At 41.6% G+C, this 14,112-nt stretch overlaps 1 long non-coding RNA gene across 1 annotated transcript; it reads right to left on the bottom strand.

The window, feature by feature from the left end:
• Positions 1-11,709: 11,709 nt before the first annotated feature.
• LOC148846001 (uncharacterized) lies at positions 11,710-13,855 on the bottom strand. The gene is made up of 2 exons (XR_016101709.1): positions 13,433-13,855; positions 11,710-12,199 (listed from the first exon to the last, which is right to left on the bottom strand). It is a non-coding gene; the product is annotated as an uncharacterized LOC148846001 (long non-coding RNA).
• Between the last annotated feature and the right edge of the window lie 257 nt (positions 13,856-14,112).

Raw genomic sequence — 14,112 nt, 5'->3', positions numbered from 1 at the left:
CTCCTCGCGGCAGTTTTCGTGATCAAGAGAACACTCAGGCTGAAACACTAGCCAACACTAAAGTTAACAACACCAATCAAGAAGCGGTAAAGAAGCAAAGCCGTCACAGAGCACGCTATACCTCAAGAAAGAACACCACCCCTCTGATAACCACAGTAAAGAGACAGTGGGAAGAAGTGAGCTTAGTAGCTGCACAGACAGCTTCTGTTTTGTTGAGTTGGCCTTCCCCCTAGCACTGGAGACCCTTTCAGCCCCGAGGCCAAAAGGTTTCAAGACCTCGACTTTGGGGATCTACAAAGGAAAGACAGATCCCAATGACCATGTCAATAGCTTCCAGTTCTTAATGCTGCTCGCGGGAGTCGATGAAGCTAGTTTGTGCATGGCCTTCTCTACAACCCTGAAGGAAGAAGCGAGACTATGGTACTGAACTTTGCCCCCAGGATCGATTAAGAGCTGGAAGCAATTCGTTGATCTTTTTACAGTGCACTTCGCCACTAGCAAGATGTGCCCGAAGTCAGTGACGAGCCTTCTCAACATCACACAGAATGAAAAGGAGTCATTGAGAGACTACATTAGGCGGTTCAACTCAGAGAGGCTACAGGTACCAAACCTCAACCCCGTCGTGTAGCTCTTCACATCCAAAAGAGGAGTACGCCAACATGAATTGCATTGCTCGATAATTTAGATATTTTTTCTTGGTCGGCTGTAGAGATGCCCGACATAGACCCTAGTATTATAACTCATGAGTTGAATGTGGATCCCTTAGTCAGGCTAGTTAGATAAAGGAAAAGGAACCTCGCCCCAGAGCGATGGAGGGTAGTAGATGAGGAGGTCAAGAAGATCCTTGCAGCAGACTTCGTTAAAGAGGTCCAATATCCGAGCTAGGTGGCCAATCCTATGCTTGTGAAGAAAGTCAACGGCAAATGGCGCATTTGCATCGACTACACCGACCTTAACAGAGCCTGCCCAAATGATAGCTTCCCCCTTCCTAGAATAGATCGCCTAGTAGACGTGACCTCGGTGCATGAGTTGATGAGCTTCATGGACACCTATCATCGTCCTCACCGACATACCACTAAGGCATATCCTTTAGAAGCTCGAGGTCTCAGACAGATTGACGAAGTGGACCATCGAGCTAAGCGAGTACGACATCCGGTTTGAGCTGTGCCCAGTCATCAAAGCTCAAGTCTTGGTGGACTTCATCGTGGAATGCAGGTTCAGCATGCCAACCTCTGAGGTGGCAGAGCTGACCAGCACATCGGAGGCATCAACCAACGCGGCATCGGTTCTAGTCAAGGAAAGCCCAACCTGGGATGAGGACCCTTGGATCCTCCACGTTAATGGCTCATCTAATCAACAAGGAAGCGGTGCTGGACTTATAATGTATGGGCCGAGAGGAGTGAAGCTGGAATATGCTCTGGTTTGAATTTGAGGCATCAAACAACAAAGTGGAGTAAGAGGCGTTGATCGCTGGGCTAACATTAGCAAAAGAGGTTGGCGTGAAGCATGTCATTATATGCAACGATTCCCAGCTGGTCATGAACTAGGTGAATGGTGAGTACGAGGCTTGGGAACCCGCCATGATGGCTTACTTAGCTAAAGTGAGGGAGCTCCTGCCTGGCTTCCACTCTTGGTTCATCTGACAAGTACCGAGGTCGAAGAATGTCAAGGCCGACACACTCTCAAAGTTGGCTAGCACAAGAAATAACACCATGAGAATGGTGTACATCTAAGGTCTGCCTCGGCCTAGCATCGTGAGGGGGCAGAAGAGGTTGCTCCCGTGTTGTTATCAAAACTGAGCTGGTTTGACCTGCTCCTCGACTATTTGCTCCACGGGACCCTACCAACGGAACGTAAAGCGACTTGGAGGGTAGAGTGTTAGTCAGCCTAGTATGTTCTCATCAACAGGCGGTTGTATAGGAGATTCTTCACGCTCCCCTACCTATACTGCTTACGACCTACTGAAGACCGGGTGCTACACGAGATCCATGAAGGTCTTTGTGGAGGACACCTGGGGGGTAGGGCGCTTTCCCAAAAAGTGCTAAGGCAAGGATACTACTAGCCTACTATTAAAACAGATGCACTCGAGCTTGTCAAGAAGTGCGACAACTGCTAGAGGCACGCCAACATTCTTCATCAACCTGCCACCGACTTGAAGTATTTGACCAACCCATGGCCTTTTGCTCAATGGGGATAGATATCCTCGGTCCGTTCCCACCAGCAACCGGGCAAAGAAGATTCCTGGTCATGGTAGTAGATTATTTAATTAAGTGGGTGGAAGCTAAGCCCTTGGTAACGATCATAACCCAGAATGTGCGGAATTTTTTCTGGAAGAACATAGTATGTCACTTCGGACTACCCAAGATGCTGATCTCAGACAATAAGAAGCAGTTCGAAGACATCAAGTGCTAGAACTAGTGCACCAAGATGGGAATCCAACAAAACTTTATGTTGGTAGTGCATCCCCAAGCGAATAGATAAGCCGAGGTGACGAACAAGGCAATTCCACGCAGATTGAAAGCTTGTCTGGCGTGAGCTAAGGGTTTGTGGGTGGAAGAGCTGCCCATTGTCCTTTGGGCCTACAAAACTACCATCAAGACTACAATGGGTGAGACACCATTCAATTTGAGATATGGAACGAAGGTTGTCATCCCAATCAAGATCGAAGTACCGACCTTGTGACTAGAGGCGTATGACGAGGAGGCCAACTACGATGAGCTGCAGATGAACCTCAACCTGATCGAAGAGGTGCACGACTTGGCCTACATCCAGACTATAGGCTACCAGCAGCGGGTAGCTCGGTACTACAACACCCGAGTCAAGAGATGGCAATTCTGAGTCGGTGACCTTGTGCTCTGGAAAGTAATGGTGCCTGAGCCCGACGTGGGTAAGCTCAGACCAAACTGGGAGGGTCCATACAAAGTGAGACGGGTATTCAATGAAGGCACATATAGGCTCGAGATGTTGGAAGGGAAGCAAGTACCTCGTGCCTGGAATGTCAACAACTTGAGGAAATACTACTTGTGAGCTCGAGAGCAAAGCATCCACCAAAATTTTCTAAGTCCAAAAGACCAGTGAACTGGTCAGACCGCACGTCGGTTAAATAATACAATAGAGAGTGGACTACGAGTCACTCCCAAAAGCCTAAGTACCACAATGCCGAGCCAACAGGGACCTCAGTGCTAAACACAAATAAGACCTAGTTGCTTCTTGAGCATGGGCAACACATGCGAATTCAGCTAATGCCTCATCAATGCATAGGCAGGTTGGGCACATACCCTACAATGTCTGTCCACCTCAGCTCACATTAACTTCGTGTTATTCCTTACTATGCCTAGTTCATCAGCTCGGCACCTCGGGGTAACCCATACTTAGAGAATTTTAAAAAATTAAATTGGTGTACGTGAGGTGATAGGAAAAAAGACTACTTCATTACTTCTCAAAAAAGGATGTTTTGTACATTCAAAAAAGTATAAAAAGGGGGGGGGGGGGCAGAAGAGAAAAGATTCTACTAGACCGAGCTTGGAGGCTCGATGTACATTGAAGTGACAAAGGGGGTCCAAAGAAAAGAGGCAAAAAGTTAATCTTCATAGGGGCTACTCGCCCCCACCTTCGATGCTTCCAAGGTCCCTAACCAGCTCAATCGCCACGTCGCCTATTGCAATAACCTCATCAGCCTTTGCGGCATTGTCGACTACGGCATCCGAGTCTTTCTCCCTTGCTCCCTCATCGAGTTCCTCGTCACCCTCCTCATTAGAATTCGGTTCTTCAGCAGCTTCCAATACCATCTCGATGGTAATCCCGGTAGAGGTGATGACTTTGAGGTCGAGCTTGGGAAACTTACATTTGGTCACCCAGCGACAGAGCTTGAAACCTTTCCGGAAGGCATTGATACCGAGCTCCTCCTTCATCTTGGTGTACTCTAGGGAGGCCTGATAAGCCTTGACAGTAGCAACCTCAACATCCTTAATGCCTTGGAGAAGAGCGGCCTCGTACTTGGTAGAAGCGACCTTCAACTCCTCGGTCTCCTTCTCCAATCACTCGATTCGCTCCTTCTTTGCTAGAACCTCGGCTTCTAGTTCCCGAACAGAATTAACGGTCTTCAGCATCTTGGTTTGGCACTCTGCAACTGAAGCCTTAGCTCATTCAGCCTTTTCCTCGGCAACCCTCGCTCTTGCAGTGTGTTGATCGAGCTATTGCATGAGTGTGGATCATGGAGTTTGCCTATAGAAAAGAAGAAAAATTTGCTAAGTATGGAAGACATAACAAACATAAACTAGGTATCGAGTTCAGGAGTATACCTTCATGACATAGCCCACCGCCCTAGCACCCACTTGAGCATAAGGCAGCTCGGTGAACTTGGCGATCTCTTTGGGAAAGGTAGCCTCCTTGCTTTTTATGAGGTTAGTTCTGCCGTTCATGATGCTTTGGACCAACTCGGGGCCCTCTACAAAGGAACCGACTCCGGGATGAATGGTCCAAGGCTTGGATGGCGAAACTGGCTCAGATCAGTGAGGAGATTTATCCTTCCCTTGGTCCTCCTTGACCAAGTTAATAACTGGAGGGTCCTCAGGTTGAGCAAGAGTAGCCGACTCGGTGGAAGGTGCTTCAGAAGAGTCATCCCGTGACATCTTTCTTTTCTTTCTCTTCCTCATGCCAGCGAAGAGGTTACTCATCGGAGTGCTTAACAAGATGCCTGTGGAAAGCAAACACCAAGTTAGCCAAAGTAATGTAAAAAAGGAAAGTGTGCGCGTGTACCGAGGTAGCGATCTACTCGAAGGACTCAGCCCGACCTTGACAAGCTTCTCCTTGGTCAAAAAATCCTCCAACTTTGGACCGAGCTCCACCAAGAAGCAAATATCCTTCTTTAGCTTCTTATTGAGCATGTCCTCGGGGTCACTAATACCTGTCCTCCAGTGCGTCAGGAAAGACCACCCCCCAGCAATAGTAACAGTGAAATATCTCCTCTTCCAGGTTGGGTCCTTGTTGGGATAGTCATGCAAAATCTTGTACCCAGGTCGACAAGAAATATAGTAGTTGCATTTATCTACTCCTAGGAGGCTGACAAGGGTTTTCTTGATAGAGTAGATGAAACTGAAGATGTCTATGTCTAAGGGCATGTAGAAGTCATGGAATACGGAAATGGTCCCAACTATGGTGCGAATTGAGTTTGGATGAAGCCAGTCTACGGTGATGTCAAAAAACTTGGCAACCTCGACAATGAAGGGGTGAGGAGGGAAGCATAGTCCGACGACTAGTTGCTCTTCAAAGACCAAAATCTCATCGTGGTCATGCTCCCAAGGAAACCCTTCTAAAGGAAGGCTATAACCATGGTCGTCGGGGAATTTAAAGTGGGTAGCTAGTGCATTAATCATCTTTGCCGTTAAAGTAGGACCAAAGTGATTCAGCCCCTGAGTAGGATGAGTGCGGCGAGAGGTTGAAGCCTTCTTTCCAGAATCCTTACACTCCTGAACCGAGGTGTCCACCTCGATTGGGCTAGACTCCGAGCTGTGTGCTGATGTGCCCATCTCGGTCGGACCAAACTCTATGTTCTGGACAAAGGCGCCCACCTCGGCTTCGTCAGACTCACTACTCGTATTGAGTAGGCTACCCGTACTACTACTAGACATGCTGAACTGGAAGGTATGAAACAAACAAGGAACGAAGACAAAGAAGGGTGACTTACCTAGGAGTGAAGAAAGAAGAGAGCAACCTCGAAAACAAGGGTAGATGCCACCGACCTGGAAGCTAGTGCGCGAGTTCCAAATTGCAAAATCCAAAATAGGGCAAGGTGAATGGGACCCCAAGGCCCCTATTTATTGCCACTGTAGTTGATCTTGGACGATCCAAATTAATGCGATCTAATGGATCTCGTAAAAATCAGTTGCACGCCTCCCTAGGCTGAAATCGGTTGAGTGCATTTTGACGTCCGTGGAGTTTGTAATTCGCGTGATGTTCGCGCATCCCCGATACATGACCTAGTTTGGCGATCGAGCCGGCTGGGTCATTGTAGTCTGACTGCCAGACTGGACCTCTACTCGGAAGAAGACCGACCCAAACCCACATGAACTTGTCATGAACTCCCTACACCGAGTCAAGACCCCTGGGACGGGGAGTGGGGGCAATTGATGAGGGGTGATTTCGCCTAACCTACTAAACAGCGGACACATAGGATGCAATCGACTGATTAGACTATGAGTTAGCATTTACTACCACCTTAGTGGGTCGGGTCACCTCGGGTGTCTCAGGCACCGCAACAAAGACTGAGGTCCGAGTAGTTTGGGATGACCCATCCTACTGAGGTGATACATAGCGGACTTCTAGAAGCAAGCCAGCTATCTTTGGGCTCTTCGGGATCATGCTGCACGACTGTAGGTCTTATCCTCATCCGCTCGAATCAGGCGGACTCTTTATGCCTTATCGGCTAGCATGAAGTCCACCTTGGATCTTGGAGGTGTTTCATGAGACCCATGGTAACTCAACTATATAAGGGCACCTACCCCCATATCACAAGGTATGCACGATTTATTTCTTACTAGCACTCTCGCACTTGAGATTACTAGTTCGCACAACTAGATACTTATTTGAGCATCAGAGCAAACACAACGGGAGAGCCACCCCAGGTTCTTTGAGCTTTCTTGTCTTGCAGTTTGACCGGCCAACTAAGTGACCGGTGTCCGAGCTGCCATCCAACTAGGAGCAACCGGATCGCTTACCATGAGAAAGAAACTCTAATTTTTGGGCTATATTGTAATTCATTTTATGGCTTTTATGTGGGGGAGTTAAGAGAGTTTGTCTCCTCCTTTGACTTGATTATTAATGAAATTCAATTATTGATCAAAGAAGAAGAAGAAGAAGAAGAAGAAGAAGATGTAAAAGAAGATAATGTGTAGACTAGACAAAAATTTCTAAGTTCCTCCTTATTGGTTCAAGTTTTGAAGTCTTTGAGGATTAAATACAACATTTAGCAATGTTTGTGTTGATTATTAAACCTTAATATATAATAAAAATAAATTAGTATATAAACACACAAAATGAATATTTTAGTTGAATAATGTATATATATTGACTGGCATGTATTTATAATGTAAAAAATAAGAATATAAAAATATTTTATAGCACAATATAATGTACAAAACTACTTAACGATTAAGCAAGGCGAGAGCCACTAAGGGCGCCTTGTCACCTAGGTGTCACCTTGACAACTATGGTGAAAAGGAAAGGTGAGAGATGGTCACCTTGCTTAACACCCCTACAATATGGAAAGAAATCCTTCACCACCCCATTAACCAAGATAAAATAATCAGAACTACTAATGTAATCAAGCACCCAATTATACCATCTCTCCTCTAAACCATAATTTCATAGCACCTCTAATAAAAAATGTTAATCCACCAAATCATAAGCCTTTTCAAGGCCCAGTTTACACACAAAGCCTTTTCGTCTAGATCTCTTCATTTCCTCCATACATTCATTGGTAATCAAAATCTAATTTGTTATTTGTCTCCCTTGTATAAAAGTTCTTTGGACTTTACTAATGATAGAATGAAGAGTATCAAGGAAAGAACCATGTCTAAAATTTTATAAATACTAGTCACCAAACTAACGGGTCTAAAATCCTTAGGGTGAATAGCTTCAGGCTTCTTAGGGACTAAGGCCAAGAAAGTTGCATTGACTATAAGATTTACTGTGCTCATCCGTAAATTCCTTAAAAATATCACATAAATCATATTCAACATTTCCCAACAATCTTGATAGAAGTTGTTGTAAATCCATCTATTCCCAAGGCCTTAGATCAGTCCATTAAGAAGATTGCCATTTAGTCCTCTTCTTCAAAGTTCCTCTCCAACCAACTTACCTTTTCATTGCCCATTCTTTGAAAATCCACCCCATCCACATGTTATCTATTATTCAAAGGCCTTTTATGTATGGATTTAAAATGATTTGCAAAAATCCTTGTTATTTCATTATGAGTGGAAAAAACACTTCCCCATCTACCTATAGCTTGGCCACAAATTTTTTCCTCCCTCTTTCATTTACCAAATCAAGGAAAAATCTGGCATTCCCATCACCTTCCTTAATCCACTTATATATGCATTGAATTCTGATCTCCTCTCTCTCTTCCACTTACGACTTGACATCTTCTTCCTATTCTTTGTAAATTAAACAAACTATTGTAATGGCACATGTCATGCATGTATGCAAGTAAAGATAAAAGGATAAAAACCAAAAAGATGAAAGGCCATTTAGGTTTTGAAATTTTTTATTGTACTTTAGATGTCTTAATTCATTGTTTGGATTTAAAGATTAAAATACTTGGACAACTACCATAAGTATTAACCTTATATGATATGGTGCTAGTAAAATAATGTGATTTAACTTATATGATCCGCATGCAAACCAAGGCAAGTATCAAAATTATATAATATAGAGGCTTGGCAGCCAAAACCCTTTCATTTCAAATGATCTATCAATTAAATACTATCCAAATATAACAACACAAAAGGCTTTAACACCCGGGGGATTGGATTTCCATAAGCCCCCCTTAAAATGAACTTATCCAACTTGTTATACACTATTTCCTCCATGTTGCATCTAATATGCTAGGATCAAACCTCATAGTCTACAATTTTAAAAAATGAATAAAACATTAATGAAATTCTGTATCCAATAAGGGTCATCTTAACATTCAACTCCACACAACAAAGAGATATCCTCTGCACTATATTTTAACAGGAAATTATTAACAAATAATTAAATAATAGACTGGTACTAATGTATACAAAAATGGCAGGCACATTGATTTTATGGTTTTAAGTGGTATGAATTATCCTTGTAATATATGTCCTCATGGCTAGGGGTGACAATGGACTGGTTTTGGGTTGGACTCCGTCCAAATCAAAATCAATTTAGATTGATTGGGCGGACCAACAAGACATATTGAATTTAGATTAATTGGATGGACCAATATGACATATTGGATTGGACCTGGTCCATCCATAATGAATTTATATTGGACTGAGCCAATATCTGGTCTATTGATAGAAGATAAGAACATAGGTATCGATAGACCAGGTTTGAGTTGAAACCAATCTAAATTAACGGGAATTTGAACAGATTAGACAGTCTCTCGACAGGTCCAAAATGATCCAAAATATTCATTAGACTGGATTGGACCAGGTCCATTTGTAATGGGCTCACATTGGACTGGACCGGATTGGACCAAATCCAGTCCAATTGACACCCCTACTCATGGCTGCTTCTCAAAATTTGTACAGATGTCATTGCCTGCCCTACCAATATATGAGGCCTTAGGACACACTAGTGTGTACCATAAGCTTTTGCAATTATTATTTATCTACTATTTAATGTCTTCACCATCCACTTTATATTTCTTTTGGACATAAGAAAATAGATTGAGCAAGAAGGCAAGAAATAACGAACCCATTCATTGTTATGGTCAAATCCATTCATATCAGTTTTTGATCTAAGTGTCTAGTGGAATGAATGAATTAGAGAGTTTAAGGCTGTGTTTGGATGCAGTGCAATTTTATTTGCACTAGTACAAATTCATTGGAGTGCAAATGTAAAACTGAAATTTCTCATTTAATTTTATTTTAGATTTTACTTTATTCTGCTTCATGTCTTAATTTACTTTATTTGTTTTACAACCAAACAAAATAAGATAAAATTTGAAACAAAAATAGGTTAGAATCTACACTCAAATCATTTGCACTGCCATAATTTTACATTAGTGCAAATTTATTTGCATTGCAACCAAACACAGCCTAAAATAATTTCTTTATAACCCGATGAAGGTGTTGGGAACCTTGGGTTGTCTGTATAATAGTTAACTGAAAAAAAAAAAAACAAGGATAAACAGAACTTTAACTAGGAAATTTTCTAGGATTTGTAGTCTAAATCGGAAGAAAAAGTTATGTGAAAATTATACAAATCAAAACAAGGGTTTAAGGGGGAAATGTCCAAACTGATCAAAAGGGGGTAATAGGAGACTACTTCTAGCACTAGCACTAGATCAACTTCTCTAGATACTTTGGCTACAGTTAGAGTTGATCTAACTCAATTGGAGAGTGAATCTGGTATTACTAGATCTTCTTAGTCAGCTACTATGCCTCCTACTCCCACTAGCCTTTCTTATGTTGTAGATTCAAGTGCCTTTGCTGATATGACTAGCTTATCTTCTTTATTCACCTCTTAGGCTGTGTTTGGTTGCAATGTGAATAAATTTGCACCAATGCAAAACCATGGAACTGCATGCAATTGATCCAAATGTAAATTTTGACCTATTTTTGTTTCACATTTTAGCTTATTTTGTTTGATTGAAGTAAAAATGAAGTAAATTAAGATATGAAGAAGAATAAAATAAAACCTAAAACAAAACAAAATGAGAATTTGCATTCCTATACATTTGTACTAGTGCAAATAAAGTTGCACTTCAACCAAACACAGCCTTATTGTTTGTCCTCTAATAGAGATAATGTGTCTATTGTTGATGATGGCTTCCTTGTTCATATTTCTAGCAAGGGAGACATCAAAGTGTCTGATGCCATTTTCTTGTCCTTTGTTCTGCATATTCCTAAACTTAATACTAATATGTTTTCAGTTAGTAGTATTTTTAAAAATCATGAAGGTGTATTTGGATCCACCTTTTACCCTTTTCTTTGTTCTTGTTTTCAGTTTACATAACTGACAACAGTGCTTTGGGTGTCTGATTGGGAAATACATGGGAGATCTTCACCTCCATGGCTGGATTACATGTATATTAGAGTGTACATTCAAAGTCTGTTAAGCAGATATTTTGTGGGCTTTATTCATAATTCGTTTTTTCTTACGCAGTAGAAGTAGTGATCTATAGTTCCTCACTTTTGATGGCGTTTGTAGCTGCTGCAAGAATCTCCTTGAACATAAAAGATCCTAATAAACCATGATAAAACCCTAAGAAGTTGGTTATTCTTTGGAAATAATGGATCAATTATTGAACATGTCCTGTGTCCTACTAGTGGAGAAATTTTGGCAAAAATAAGCTTCAAATGTCTCCGGTAGGAAGTACTTTTAATGAGTACTTTTTGGATGTTGGTAAAGAACTGAGTTCTAAGCAGATCTTAGAAAGAGAGTGAATTCAATCAAGTAGTTAACACTCTACAGTTTATACCAAATTTCTGTCTAGATACTGAAGTGCCAGCCATATAGTGGGTGATATTTTGAGTTGAGTCTGGACCTGCTAACCGCAAGACACTATAGCCGCATGATGGGAACTCACTTGTCATTCATGGGGAGGAATTAGGCTTCGGTCAGGGCAAAAGCCGTTTGAGCAGCTTTTACAACTTTGCATTGAGAATATTTCCGTTTAGTATCTTGTCGGTACGTGTGGGTAGAAGGGTACGCATCATTGTGGGTAGTAGATCCAAGCACAAATATTGCAAGTCATTGAAGCCCTACACAAAATCTTCCTAGAGGCTATTCATCCAAACTCCTCATGTCGAGGGGAGGCCACCAAACTTTATTCCTATTAGAGGGGAGGCCACCAAAAATAGGGAGAATGACTGTTCAGCACACTCTAAGAATTTTCAGCCCCACTGTATAGTTGGGGTAGGTGCCAACTCGGAATTGATGCCAATTCACAGGCGGGTATTGGTATTTTAGGGTGGAGGTATTTATCATTTTAAATTGTGTAGGATTGCTGTGAAATTTAGAATTCTGAAGTTAGTTATTTTTTTTCAAAAATTTTATTAAAATAACAAAAGAAAACCTAAGAAGGGTTATAAAAACCTTACCCCTCTAGAAAACTTATATACATGGGCATCAGCTCATAAATAAACAAAAGAAAGGTAACCAATGTTATCTATTGATAACAAATCTTCAGCTCCACTTTTGAACTGAAAAGGAATCCATGAGAAGAAATGTCATGGTATATGCCCTAGTCCATGTCAGTTCTGTTCTAATACATGTATTTCTTACTGAAGTCAGTCATTTATGCTCCAATTGTTTGTCAGAAGATGCCCAACAGCGGATGGGTATTCAATGTGGAGAGTCGTCAATCCACCTGAAAGCATAAATTAGAAATGGAAAAGCTTCTGCAGAGGAGAATCACTCCAGATGTTTTTCTGCTGTTTGAAGATTCTGAGGGACCAAGAGGGAAGAGCAACACGAGCAGCATTTTAGCAACAACCACTCCAATCTGCATGCCTTGAATAAACATAGCTATAGTTACTGACTCAAATTAATAAAAGAAGAGGAATCAAAGATCAACCAGTCAGCCCAGGGTTGACACCATATATATATATATATGTTATGTGAGTGAGGAGCCTGTATGACTGAACCAGGAAAAGGCAGACAATTCAAAGTTCAAACCTATATCGCTGAGATACCCTTTGATTGAACCAAGGTTCAAAATATTGATACATCTGATATGTTGGTAGAGGCACGTTAGAGTGTATCGATAGCTATTTTTTATTTTTTTTAAGTTTTTTTATTTAAATCTGGTTCAGAGGGATCAGTTTAAGGTTCATCCACCCCCTGAACGGATTTAGACCCCAAAACGCCCCTGTAGGGATGTATCAGGAAACCCCCAAAACTTTGAACCTTGAATTGAACAATCAGTATCAATTATTTTGTGGGCCCTCTGTATAAAACCTTAAGCCCAATTGTACATATGACATAAAATTTTGGATCTGATCAAAAGGGTCAATGTGATTATGTCTGATATTCGGAACCTGAGTTCCAAAAAGCAAACACCCTCTCCACCAAAAGTGGGCTAGTAGAGTAGGTGTAATTGGTGGGTCAGTTGTCCATCTAACTGTCCTCATCGATGATACCGCTTGAAAAATCTAATCTTACAATCAATCTTAGGAATCCTGAATTTTCAAGAATAAATTCTTTTAGCTGTATAGAAGATATAGAATTGCAAACAATCGATCCAGTTGTGGCTATGGCTTGAACAAAATTTTAGAAATTCCGAGAACAAATCGTTTGGTTGGAATCATGCCAACACGTCATCCATGAGAACTCCACTTCTTTCTTATCTTAGTCCCTTGTGGCAGAGTAACTGATTAACCTGCATTTGTGCCGTACAAAATGGGTTATGAATGTAGGCCCCACTATAAACTACTAACACCAATTGATATACCACATCAAGGGGCACAATCACTCCCAGAACCACAACTAGATCTGGTACATCTTTAGCTGAATACATCAGTTCCCTCACTTCAAAGTCTCCATATCCACCCCCAAAAGAAAACCCAATATAAAAAAAAAAATAATAATAATTCTGCAATTATTTTCAAAAATTGATCTCAATTGATCTTCATGATCCTTCTTTACGATCTAAAGAAAGACAACAGATCAATGATTTCTCTTCAACATCAAGTGAGAATAGAAGCAACGTGACATAGAAACAAAAAGAAAAACTTACAAATCCTTTAGACAAGAGCTTTGTGAAGACAACTCATTAGAGGCTCGATCTAATGAAAATGTAGATGGTTCTCTTGGTTGACGGGGCGATTCTTTATGTAAGAGAGGGGTATTCTCCGGCGATGTGCCACTTGAAGGCGGCGAGAAGGGCGGCGACGGAGATGGAGATGGAGAGAAGCTATACTTCTGAAGGCCAGGGCCTACACTGATCGGAAGGGGAGAGGGAGGAGTTGGAGGAGAAGAAGAAGGAGAAAGACAAGGAGAATGCGCCTTCATGGACGAACCCCACCAACAAAGAGGACAAAATGATTCAGTGAAGATACTGGAAATGTGATAGAGAAGGCTCAAAGTGAAGAGGTTCTTTTCTTCATGTTAGAGATTTGAGCGTATATGGGGGTTGGAATCGGAAGAGTAGTTCTGCTTTGAAATTTCCCGGAACCGGGAGATTTTTTGTATTTTAGGTATTACCAAACGGTCGCCTCCTAACCGTCATCTGGAGGTAGCCCAAATTTTAAACATTTTGAAATTACAAAACTACCATTCTTTCATTACTTCTGAGTAAATCAAGTAGTCGGACCTACTGGTCCTGCACAGTCGAACAATTTAGAAATTTATATAAAGAATCGTCATTTACTACCACAATGTTTAGGTTTCACATAAATACTATGACCCATGGTTTTA

Source organism: Nelumbo lutea, chromosome 7 (genome assembly GCF_056320005.1).
Source record: "Nelumbo lutea isolate HS-2025 chromosome 7, American lotus-T2T, whole genome shotgun sequence".
NCBI classification, from domain to species: Eukaryota; Viridiplantae; Streptophyta; class Magnoliopsida; order Proteales; family Nelumbonaceae; genus Nelumbo; species Nelumbo lutea.
Note: the sequence above shows the minus strand (reverse complement) of the source record. Positions and strands in the feature narration are given on the sequence as shown.